Genomic DNA, 12,238 nt, shown 5'->3' with positions numbered 1-12,238 from the left:
CTAGAAGAACATCCGTACTAGCCTCGGGTACACTGGGTATGTGATAGGTGCAAGAATGGCTGCGTGGCTCCTCTGTAATATATCATCATATGCTGATCGAGTAAGTACCGATCGGGAAAAGAAGTCTATATCGAAGGCCGAATCGTGCGCTACTGAAAGGCGTGTATATCTTGGCAAAGGCCGGTCTTTCTCTTGAACTGGCTAAGCTGGCTGAGCTAGTGGAGGTGAAGGAGATAGTGAATGTACAGCCTGAGCCTGAGCCTGTGAAGTAGATGCCTTAGCAATAGAGTGCAATCTACTGTCAGATAAGGGAGACTGAGGTGGAGTGGGCTCGGCTGGCTGGTCCTCCTGAATATGTGAGGGCTCTATAGGCTCCTTTGACCTAGGCCTGATCCGCCTCCATGGTCCATGTTGCCGCTTGGCAACGGTCTTTACTCTAGCCATGGCCTGCAAAAAGAAAAAGAAAACTTGCAAGGGAAGTCAGTGCCGATATAAAGAATTAAAGCACAGTTCATAGAATCATGTATGTCAAATAAAATAGACAAAACAGATAAGGAACATGAATTTATGTAAGTGACAAGGAATAAGTGACATGATGTAAAGCATGCTAGACAAGATAAGTATGAAATGCATCCAATGTGGAAAACACAAGCATTGGGCATGAATAAGATAGCATAAAATACAAGAGATGATGTGTGAAGTGTAAGATGCAGATCTGCAAAGTTCGATCGATCACAAAAGAGTGTGAGATCGATCTCAGAAATATGTTCAATCGATTATTGAAATGGGTGAGATCGATCTTCGAAGATTGATCTAAGAAAACAAGTTTGATTGATCGAACTGAGCGAAGAACATAGACAGTCACAGATCTGTGACGTGGATGGCACGGGGCCTTTACGAATAGGGTCGTGGGCCCATCAACACAACAAAGCATTAACATTGGTCACTTAATTTGGCCCGTGACCCCCGAAATCAAATAAATAAAAAAAACATATAAAACCATATATACATATATATACATGTATTCAAAGAGATTCGAAGCTTCATCAATGGCGATATGCATCATCAAAACAACTTAGATCTAACATTTCAAGCATATATGCATCAAATCGAAGCTTGAAATCACAAGAGTAGGATTCGGATCTCACCGAAATCAAGAGAGAAGTTGAGATGCGAAAGGGTGAGATGTGAATGAGATCTATGATGGAAGAGAGAGAGGATCGATGCCTGGGATGGTCGCCGGAGTCTCGCCGGAGATGGAGAAGATGGGTTGTGCAGCGGTGAAGGGAACGAGGGTTTGAGAGGGTTAGATCGATCTTTGAATCGATTTACAAACCCTTGACTTCTATTTTTAAAAACTTCTCCAAACTAGTTCGATCGATCAAACTGTAATGATCTCTCCTCTGAATTTTTTTTTTTTTTTTTTTTGAATAAACAAAAACAAAGTCAAAGATAGTGAGATGAAGAACAGAGATCAATCTAAACAAAACGTTCGATCGATCTGACAGAGAGCAAAAATATACAGGTTTGTGGGTTCAAAATTTTTCTAAGTATTAGTGAGGAGGCCCAGGACGACATGGGCCGGATCTGACTTGCAAGCACTACATCTGGTCCGTACAGCTGGGTCAGCCCATATAAAGACACTGCCATATGGGCCGAACGTGAGTAAGCCCATCAAAGGTGACCAGGACTTATGGAGGAACAGGCCCAGATCCAACAATTAGTAAATATCTTGTAAATATCTTGTAAATATCTATAAATATCTATAAATAAGGAAAGGAATAACAAAGAGGGGGGATCTTTTTGGGTTGAAGTGTAAGAATTCTAGAGAGAGAAAGAGGGAATGAATTTCTTGCATCTTCAATTGGCGCCGTCTGTGGGAAGCGTATGGAGGTTTGGATGATCAATGAGGAATATCGAGTGGATTCAGACCAATTCGGTTGATCGAGACTCGATCTTTGGGATTTGGATCCAGATCTGAGCGATTGTGACCTACTCTGGAGGAATTACAATTCTTGAAGCTTTGGCAGAAGTGGCTTCAGATCTACGCAACAACGAGTTGTTCGATTGTGGCAGGATCTAACGGATTTAGAGTTCAGACAATTCAGATCTCGTAAACAGTGAGCATAATTCGGAGAATTCGAAGCCAGATCTGAAAAATTCCCACTCACGAAGCTCGGATCTACTCGCGAACTTGAGATTAATGCCTTTACTCCGTTCAGGAATAATGATAGGTGAAAGCTCCAATCCGATGGAGGCTGTCCAGCAAACAAAGCTTGAGGAGTTGATGAACTTGATTGAAGCTCTCAAAAAAGAGAATGCAGAATTGAAAGCTGGAATGCAACATCGGCAAATACCTGCGGTTTCGCATCTACTTCCGGTTGGTGAAGGAGGTGTTCAATCTAATATCGCGCGTCAAGGCGAGCACGACGAGAACGATCAGTCAGCTCACCATCGTGATGAAAGGATGATGGACAATTTGCCGCCAAATGTTCGTCGAATTGAGGATCACGAAGGGTCGACTCACGTTGATCCGCGACATGAGCAGATTAGACGGAATGAAGCCATAACCTTCGATCCGCATCGGGAAAGGTTTGACCGAGAGGAAGTGATAGAGATTGATCGCCGTCGAGTAGCGTCGCCTTGGCAAAGAGAGGTCATAGAGGAACGGTCGTTCGATCCGTCTTACCGGCCCTCCACGACTACTATCACTCATCGCGGTTCGGAGGGCAGAACCGTAACTCACAGAGCTACCGCTGGACTCCAGAGAGAGAATGAAGCTCTCCGATCCGCAGCTCGGACGGTTGATTCACCATTCACCGACGAGATCTTGAATGCCCCGCATCCAAGGAAGTTTGCTATGCCAGCTTTATTCTGTTTGACGGAACAACCGATCCGATCGATCATGTGTACCATATCCAGTTGAAAATGGCCCTGAATACGGAAAATGACTCTTTAATGTGCAAATGTTTCCCTACAAGCCTAGCCGGACCGGCGCTCAGCTGGTTCAAAAACTTGCCTAGGAGCTCCATTGGTAGCTTCAGAAACCTGTGCGATCGGTTCATAAGCCAGTACTATGGGAACAAGCGCCCGCCGAAGGACATCTCAAGCCTATTCACGATGAGGCAGCATAAGGATGAACGTCTCCAGGCTTTTCTTACCAGGTTTAATCTCACTAAGAGTATGGTGATTGAATGCCACCCTTCTACAGCAGTTCAAGCCTTCAAGTTAGCCATGACACGTGGAACTCCGTTTTACACCAGTCTGGTAGTGAACACGCCGACTACTATGGATGAACTCAATGAAAGAGCCGATGGCTTTGTGCGCCTAGAAGAAGAGGAGGCAGCTAATGCTCGGACAACGTCGCTCGTGTCGACCGAGGAAAAGTCCAAGGCAAAGATCAGGCAGAAGCAGGCTCAGCCGCAACATCAGACCTCTTGGAAGGCAGAAAAAAGGTCCAGGGAGGAAGAGCTGATTACTCCGTTGAAGGTCACTCTGGCGAGGCTGTATCAGGAGAACAAAGATAAGTTTCATCCACCACTGTCAATTAGGCAACCCCTCGAACAGAGGGATCAAACTAAACATTGTGCTTTCCATTCTGATTTCGGTCATCAGACTAACGAATGCAGGAACCTGAGGAGGCAAGTGGAGATGTTGATAGCTAGAGGGGAGTTCGCGAGTTATGTTCAAGGTTCGGCGATAGAGCAGAATCGACCGGTGGAACAAATAAAAAGGAGTCATAAACAAAGCTCCCACAATTCACAACCAGTTCGTAGAATCAATGCTATCTATGGTCGACCCGAGCCTAGTGAAGAGTCAGATGAGCTACTCCGAGCGCGCCTGCGGCAGGCGCAGATGAAGAAAAGGGTCGGCAGTGTGAATACTCTACACCAACAGAGCCCGTCGATGCAGATAAAGTTCGACTGGACAGACCTGCAGCGTGTTCAACTGCCCCATGAAGACCCGTTGGTAGTCAGTTTGACAGTGGCAGACTGCTTGGTGCGCAGAGTTCTGATCGATCCTGGGAGCAGTGCGAATGTCATGCCGAGGGACACATTTGACAGGCTCGAGATTAAACCAGAGAGGCTCAAGCCCACTGGAAATCCCTTGTTAGGGTTCGATGGGAAGAGGGTGGAGCCCGTCGGGATGGTGGAAGTGGAAGTTCAAGCTGCAGAACGAGCTCTTATGGAAACTTTTGTGGTTGTGGAAATTCACCCCTCGTATAATCTCCTGATGGGAAGAGGATGGATTCACAGAGTCCAATGTGTACCCTCAACTCTGCATCAGGTCATGAGGTGCCTCGGACCCGATGGAGATAAAGTGATAGACATTCGGGGGGATCAGGTTGCATCCAAAGAGTGTTATTCCGTCACACTAAAGCATGCTGGGAAAGGAAAGGCGCCCGTCCGTTCGGCAAGCCCCAGATAGCAATTACAGGAACCTCCGCCCGAGCAGAGCAGGGTGGAGGAGTCAGTCGACTTGACCGAGGAGCCCCTTCTGGATGTGCAGATCGATCAGTCCAGGCCAGAACGAACTACCAGAGTAGGTATAAGACTGACCAGAGAAGAGCAGCAAGAGCTAGTGGATTTCTTGTCCCACAATGCCGACGTATTTGCATGGAGTCACCTAGACATGCCTGGAATTAGTCCCTCCGTATCCTGTCATTCCCTGAATGTCAATCCCAATTTCAAACCAGTGAAACAGAAGCAGCGAAGATTTGCTCCAGAACGTAATCAGATCATAGCGGAAGAAGTCGATAGGCTGCTTGATGCGGGATTTATCAGAGAAGTGCACTACCCTGATTGGTTGTCCAACGTCGTTGTCGTGCAGAAGAAGAATGGGAAATGGCGAGTATGCATTGATTTCACCAATTTGAACAAAGCCTGTCCAAAGGACAGCTTCCCGCTGCCTAAGATTGATCAAATGGTGGATGCCACCACCGGGTATGAGCGTTTAACCTTTTTGGACGCTTATTCAGGTTATAATCAGATCCCTATGGACCCCGCAGATGAAGAAAAAACTTCTTTTGTCACCAAGCGAGGAACATACTGCTACAAAGTTATGCCTTTCGGACTAAAGAATGCGGGAGCAACTTATCAAAGACTTGTTAGCAAAATTTTGAAGAATCAAATGGGAAAGATTGTGGAAGCCTATATTGATGATATGGTGGTAAAGAGTAGGAAGAAGGATGATCATCTGAAGCATCTGCAAGATGTATTTGATGTACTGAAGCGATATGGGATGAGGCTCAATCCAACCAAGTGCTCGTTCGGTGTGAGTTCCGGACAATTTCTGGGACACGTGGTCAACCGCAGAGGCATCGAAGTTAGCCCCGCTCAAGCAGAGGCTTTGATTAAGAATGCCGAGCCAAAGACGATCAGAGAGGTGCAAGCCCTCACAGGACGAATAGCTGCATTAAGTCGATTTATTTCGAAATTGTCAGATCATTGCAAGCCGTTCTTTGACACGATTCGGAGCCATGGAAGGCAGGTCTGGGGGGATGAGCAACGACAAGCATTGACTCATTTGAAGGAATATATGCAGAATCCACCAGTCCTGTCAGCCCCAGATCCGGAAGAAAAGTTATTTCTATATCTTGGAGTATCTGGTGTCGCGACAAGTGCCGTTCTGATTCGTTGCAAGGAGGGGGTGCAATACCCGGTATTTTATGTAAGCAAAACAATGACAGAGGCAGAACAAAGATACTCAAAGGCCGAACGAGTGGTACTTGCACTTGTGAATGCAAAAAGAAAGTTGAGGCATTATTTCGAATCCCACCCCATAGCTGTTCGAACAACTTTTCCAATCAGAACGCTTATGCACAAGCCAGAGCTCTCGGGCAGAATGACAAAGTGGGCCATAGAGTTGAGTTCATTTGACATAACGTATGAGCCGAGAACAGCTGTTAAAGGGCAAGCGGTGGCCGATTTCCTGCTAGAATGTGATGCCGAGGATACGGAAGAAGACCTTAGATGCGGCTCTTGGAAACTTTTTGTGGATGGCTCCTCCAACCAGATGGGGGCTGGAATTGGGATCAAGCTGCAAACCCCAGAGGGTACTTCCTTGAGTCAAGCACTCAGACTTGAGTTCCAAGCCACCAATAATGAAGCGGAATACGAGGCGTTGCTGAATGGATTAAAGTTGGCCAGAGAGCTGCAGATCAAAAGTTTGACTGTGTATAGTGACTCGCAGTTGATTGTTCGGCAGGTAAATGGTGAGTACGCGACCAAGGATGACACGATGGGGGTATATCGTTCTGCCGTTCTGCAGAAAGCCAAGGACTTTGCAAAGATTGAATTCATACAGCTGCCGAGGGAACAGAATGCAGATGCGGACCGGTTAGCATGTAGTGCTTCGAGTTGCGGTGAAACATTGGCGAGGGTGATTCCAGTAGGAATACTGACCCAGCCATCTATTTTCAAAGAACCCTCGGACTCTGGCCCTTGGCAAGTCAACGTCATACCGTATGAACCGAGTTGGATTGACCCCATCATCACCTATATTCGAGATGGCGTTTTGCCTATGCAGAAGGATGAAGCTAGGAGACTCAAAAAGAACGCTGTAAAGTACGCCATCGTGCGTAGCCAGCTGTACAGAAGGTCCTACTCTGGCCCATACTTGAAGTGTGTCACCCCCGCGGAGGCGCAGCAGGTATTGCGAGCTATTCATGAGGGTGTGTGTGGCAATCATTCTGGGGGGCGATCGTTAGCGCATAAAGCAATGACACAAGGGTATTTCTGGCCAAACATGTCAAGAGATGTGGAGGAGTTCTCTCGAAGGTGCGATAAATGCCAACGATATGGACCATTGATCCACCAACCACCTGAGGAATTGCACGTAATGGCCTCGCCATGGCCTTTCGCGCAATAGGGGATGGATGTGGTCGGTCCTCTGCCAACTGCAAGAGCTCAGAATAAGTATGTGTTACTGGCCACGGATTACTTCACTAAATGGGTGGAAGCAGAACCATATCCTAGCGTGACTCAGACTCATGTGAGACGATTTATTTGGAACAATATTATCTGCCGTTTCGGTGTTCCCAGAGCAATAGTCATGGACAATGGCACAAACCTCGACAGCAGGCAAGTAAGAAAGCTGCTGGAGGAGTATGGAATCAACCAGAAGTTGGCTGCAGTAAGTCATCCTCAGGCCAACGGACAAGCAGAAATCACAAACAGAACCATTTTCGCCTGCATTAAGAAGAAGCTGGAAGATCATAAAGGGAAGTGGTTGGATGAACTCCCGAACGTTCTATGGGCTTACAGAACCACCCCAAGGCGGCCGACTGGGGAGAGCCCGTTTGCAATGGCGTATGGTACCGAGGCAGTTATACCGGTTGAACATTTGGTCCCCACTATCAGAAGCTTAGCATGGAGTCGAGATCAGAACGACAAGATGTTAAGATTGAACCTCGATATGATAGACGAAAGGAGGGACGCAGCGGCTATAAGGTTAGCATCGTATCAGCAAGTATTGGCGAATAGTCACAACAAAAGAGTAAAACACAGGGATTTTGCCCCTGGCGATCTGCTTCTGAAAAGAAAGGTGGGGATGGTCAAAAAAATGATGCCACCCTGGGAAGGCCCATACAGAATTGCAGAAGTCATAGGCAAGGGGGCATATACGTTGGAAACCATGGCGGGAAGGTTGGTCAGCAAGCCCTGGAACGCCACGTCTCTGAAGAGGTACTACCAATGAAAGCTAAGTTTCGGTTTTAATTGGATGTTGTTTGTTGTCAATCAAATACGTATGAATGAGCAAGTTACTGAAATTTACAAAAAAATAACTTTCTTTTCCAACGGCTTGCTAAAAATTTAAAGCCAAGTGGCAAGTGGCATTCTAGCCGAGCGCCAGGCACTTAAGCAAGATAAGTGGCAGCTGGCACCATAAGCCGAACGCCAGACACTTGCTAAAAATTTAAAGCCGAGTGGCAAGTGGCATTCTAGCCGAGCGCCAGGCACTTAAACAAGATAAGTGGCAGCTGGCACCATAAGCCGAACGCCAGACACTTGCTAAAAATTTAAAGCCGAGTGGCAAGTGGCATTCTAGCCGAGCGCCAGGCACTTAAGCAAGATAAGTGGCAGCTGGCACTATAAGCCGAACGCCAGACACTTGCTAAAAATTTAAAGCCAAATGGCAAGTGGCACTCTGGCCGAGCGCCAGGCACTTGCCATAAACAAATACACGGCAAAGCTAATATAAAAGAAAAGAGAGAAAAGATATGTATGTATTGAAAATAAGTTGAATAGAGCACAACACAAAGGGAAAAAGAGTTCTGTCATTTCATTGATATTAAGCATTAAGTTTACAAAAGTGAGATGTCCATCGTTACAAAAAGATATGGAATGGAAGAGTCCAAAGGAGCCCTAGCTAGACGCCTCAGTACCAACAGCATCCTGGTCGTGCCGACCCGCCTCCTCGGCCCCATCAGCCGTCTCACCTTCACGAGGTGGGGAATCAAGATGAATGACTGAATCGTTCGGCTGGGGCTCAGCGTCAGCAGTGGCTATGGAAGGTACCACGGTTGACGATTGAGGAGCGGTCAGAGGCAGAGCGGTAGGAGGAGCTGTGATGATCCTTGAGGAAGCAATGTCCTGGCACTCATCGAATATGCGCTCCGCTTCGGTGGGCTCTGGGTCGACATAGACCCCCAGAGGTTCGATCCCTAGATCCTTGTCGACCTCATCTGGAGTGGAACTGGTCTGTCCCTCATCCGGAACTCGGTCGGCGAAACCTTCCCGGAATCCTTGAGCATACCTAAGAGCACCGACCCTTGAGAACCGAGCGTGAAGAGCCAGCATCCCACCGCCCACTCTGCTGATCGCATCGATCAGAGCGGTACGCTCGTCCAGAGCTCTTTTTTCAAAAGCCATCCGAGCAGACTGTTCATCAGCCAGAAGGCGCTGGAGTTCTGCTTTTTCTTCTCTAATTGAGTCATGCTCAGTCTGCCAGACGCTCTTTTCAAGCTGGAGGGCGTCCTTCTCATCCTGAAGGGAGTCATTCTCCTTCTTTAGGACATCTCTCTCTTGTTCAACTTTGTCAAGCCGAGCCAGTACCTCGGTATTCTTCATGGCCAGGAGGTCGTTTTCTTTATTAGCCACCTCCAAGCTATCAGAAAACTTACGAGCCCTGGCGTTCCCCATCTCCACCTGCTTCTGCATGGCCATCATTCTGAACAATGTCTGCATAGGTGCACATTAAAAACGGTTAAGCCAATAGTCAGGTCAGGCGAAGGCAAGACCAAATAATATGAGAGAATTCATGAGTTGGAAAATAAAAGTCACCTCCATAGCAGATTGGGGAAAGCGGCTGAACACATCCTTCTGGGATAGGCCCTTTGCCGCCTCAAGGTCTTTCGGAGTCCACATGCTCCTATAGTATGCCATGGCGGTCTGGCCATCCTTCAGCATGGTCTCGTTCGGTTTCACGAACGTCCCATCCGTTCGGGTGTACCGAGGGGCCCATGGCAGTAGGGTGGGGATAGAAGGGGGGCCTGAAGCAGAAGCGGAGCCACCAGCTGCAGTGGGCCCAGAGGGAGCAGGAGCTCTGATCGCACGGTGCAAGAGAGCACCCGGCCCGGAGACCCGGGTCCTTCTTATGAGAGGCTCTTCCTCAGGATCGACTTCACTGTCAGGATGAGGCCTTTTGCCTCGTTCTTTGTCCCGAACGCCCCCCGCAGCAGCAGGAGCTGTGGTAGTCTGGGGAGACGCGCTCTGGTTGGCAGCAGGGGTACTGACAACAGAGTTAATAGCCACTGTGCTCGGGACAGTGTCAGAGATGGTGGCTGAGGAAGAGGCAGACGCTGGAGAGGAGGTCGCCCCAGCAGCAGGTGTGGCTGGGGGAGTATTTTTCTTCCTGCCAAAAGAAGGAATCTGAAGCCTGCTCATGTTGTAGCCGAGTGATGAGAGCGCTAAGAGGTTGTCTGAAGTGAGGAGGTCTGAGCAGGAAGGAATATCATTCAGAACGTATTTCTTCAAGTAATTACTCCTATCCCTGCAAACACTGTAGCTCAAGTCATCACAATGTATTCCTAAGGAACGGCATAAGAAAGTACAAAAACGGGGAACGCATGTTTCGCAGGGGCAATCATGTTTATGGGATTTGAATTTCTTATAGGAGGAGACAGAACAGACACCAAAGGCGCTCGGGATTGGGTAACCCTCTGCAGCCGGCGAAGACCAAGCCCCACTAATGCCCACGATGCTATCCCTCCAACCCTTTTCAGATTTTATTGTGTCCGTACATATGGACATCTTCTCGAACTGGTAGAGGTGGTAGAAGGGCTCGTTAGTACGGATCTTACTGACCTTATAGCACAGAAGAAGGTCTATGAGGTCAAGGTCCAGATTTATGTCACGCATCAACAGGAGCATAACGGATATGATTCTAAAGAAGTTGGGGTTGACCTGCAGGGGGGATATCCCCAATCTATTGAAGACATAACTAAAGAAAGGGTGCAGAGGGAACCTAACAACATTCAATTGAAGGTTCGTGAATAAGACTTCGCCGGGCAGGAGGCCGTCACCGGTCATAATGTTAACATCCTGGGGGCAAACCCTAACCTCGATGTTGTCAGGAAGTCTAAGTCTCATACGAAGAACATCCAGATCTACAACCATGGTGGAAGTGCTTGAAGGATCTAAAAGGGGGTAAATAGAAGCCTGCCGAAAGTAAAAAGGAACAAAACTAACCTCAGAGGACTGCAAGATCGCTGGAAGAATGACTCTTGAAGGATTTCACCAGAAAAAGCTTAGCACTATTCTAGAAAGAGAGAGATTTGACTGATGATGGAGACGGTAAAAGGACGTGAAGTGGTGTTCTAGAGCCTTATAAAGGCGAGGGGGGCCCGAGGGCCGAAGCGTCGGGAATGCGAGAAATTCCTCGAGCCTCGGAACATTGATTCTGGATCTGACCGTCCGTTCCCCCACGTGGCTTTCTCGAGCCGTCAACGTCATGATGAGACGCCATCAATAATTACCCCTTATTAAATAAGGAGCAATTATGGGGGCAGTTGAGGAGGCCCAGGACGACATGGGCCGGATCTGACTTGCAAGCACTACATCCGGTCCGTACAGCTGGGTCAGCCCATATAAAGACACTGCCATATGGGCCGAACGCGAGTAAGCCCATCAAAGGTGACCAGGACTTATGGAGGAACAGGCCCAGATCCAACAATTAGTAAATATCTTGTAAATATCTTGTAAATATCTATAAATAAGGAAAGGAATAACAAAGAGGGGGGATCTTTTTGGGTTGAAGTGTAAGAATTCTAGAGAGAGAAAGAGGGAATGAATTTCTTGCATCTTCAATTAGGTACTGTAGATCGATCCAATGGTGAAGTTGGATCGATCGAAGAATTTTGGATCGATCTAGGAATGTCTTCGATCGATCTGACAGAGAGCTGAAATATGCAGGTTTGTGTAGGCTCAAAATTTGTCTAAGTGTTGAAATTGAAGATCGATCGAACTTGAAGTTTGGATCGATCTAAAGACTTCTGATCGATCTGAGAACAAATTCGATCGATGGGACAGAGAGGTGATTTGGATGGAGGTTGAATGCAGGTCGAAAATTTTTCTAAGTGTTGGATGCAGGTAGAAGTTCGATCAATCGAATCCTCCTAGGAGATCGATCGAATTTATGCAAAATGCTCAATTCTAACATGAAAGCTCATACAACCTTAATCACAGTTCCTAGCAATGCATATGAACCCAAAGCCAATATCTAGACTTCCTAAGAAATGAAATTTGAGATAGAAATGAGGGAGAAATAGGGTTATGACACCCTACGAAATGCTTTTGCTAGTCTTTAATGTTTCTAGCAAGACGTTGGGCTCTTTTAGCCTAGATCAAAAATCTTATAATGCATCCCCTCCTTGTTAGGGTGATAAGTGTGTTGAACTCCACCCAACAAATGGTTCTCTAGAGAACTTGTTGGATTAGGCTCAAAAGAAGTTTTCGGTCCTTGGTTAATGCAATCTTTGGGCTTCCATGCGCTTTCACAACAAGAATTCAAAATAATTTTCTTAGAATGCAGGGTTGAAGATGAACCTTTTGAAACTTTGGTTTCACTCAAAAACTCTATTCCTTCACTTTTAAGGTCATGACATTTTTCTACAAGATTAACCTCTTCATACTTGTCAAATGAGTTGGGGGTTGGATTGAAAATATTTAACTTCACCTTCATGTGGCTAAATGAAATTTTCATTATCCTCGTCCTACAATTGATGTTAGCATTCGTG

The sequence above is a fragment of the Cornus florida genome, unplaced genomic scaffold, assembly GCF_030987335.1.
Source record: "Cornus florida cultivar Cherokee Brave unplaced genomic scaffold, ASM3098733v1 CherokeeBrave_3.0.0_Hap2_Chr07, whole genome shotgun sequence".
NCBI classification, from domain to species: Eukaryota; Viridiplantae; Streptophyta; class Magnoliopsida; order Cornales; family Cornaceae; genus Cornus; species Cornus florida.
The sequence above is the reverse complement of the archived record's forward strand: the minus strand, read 5'-3'. Positions refer to the sequence as shown.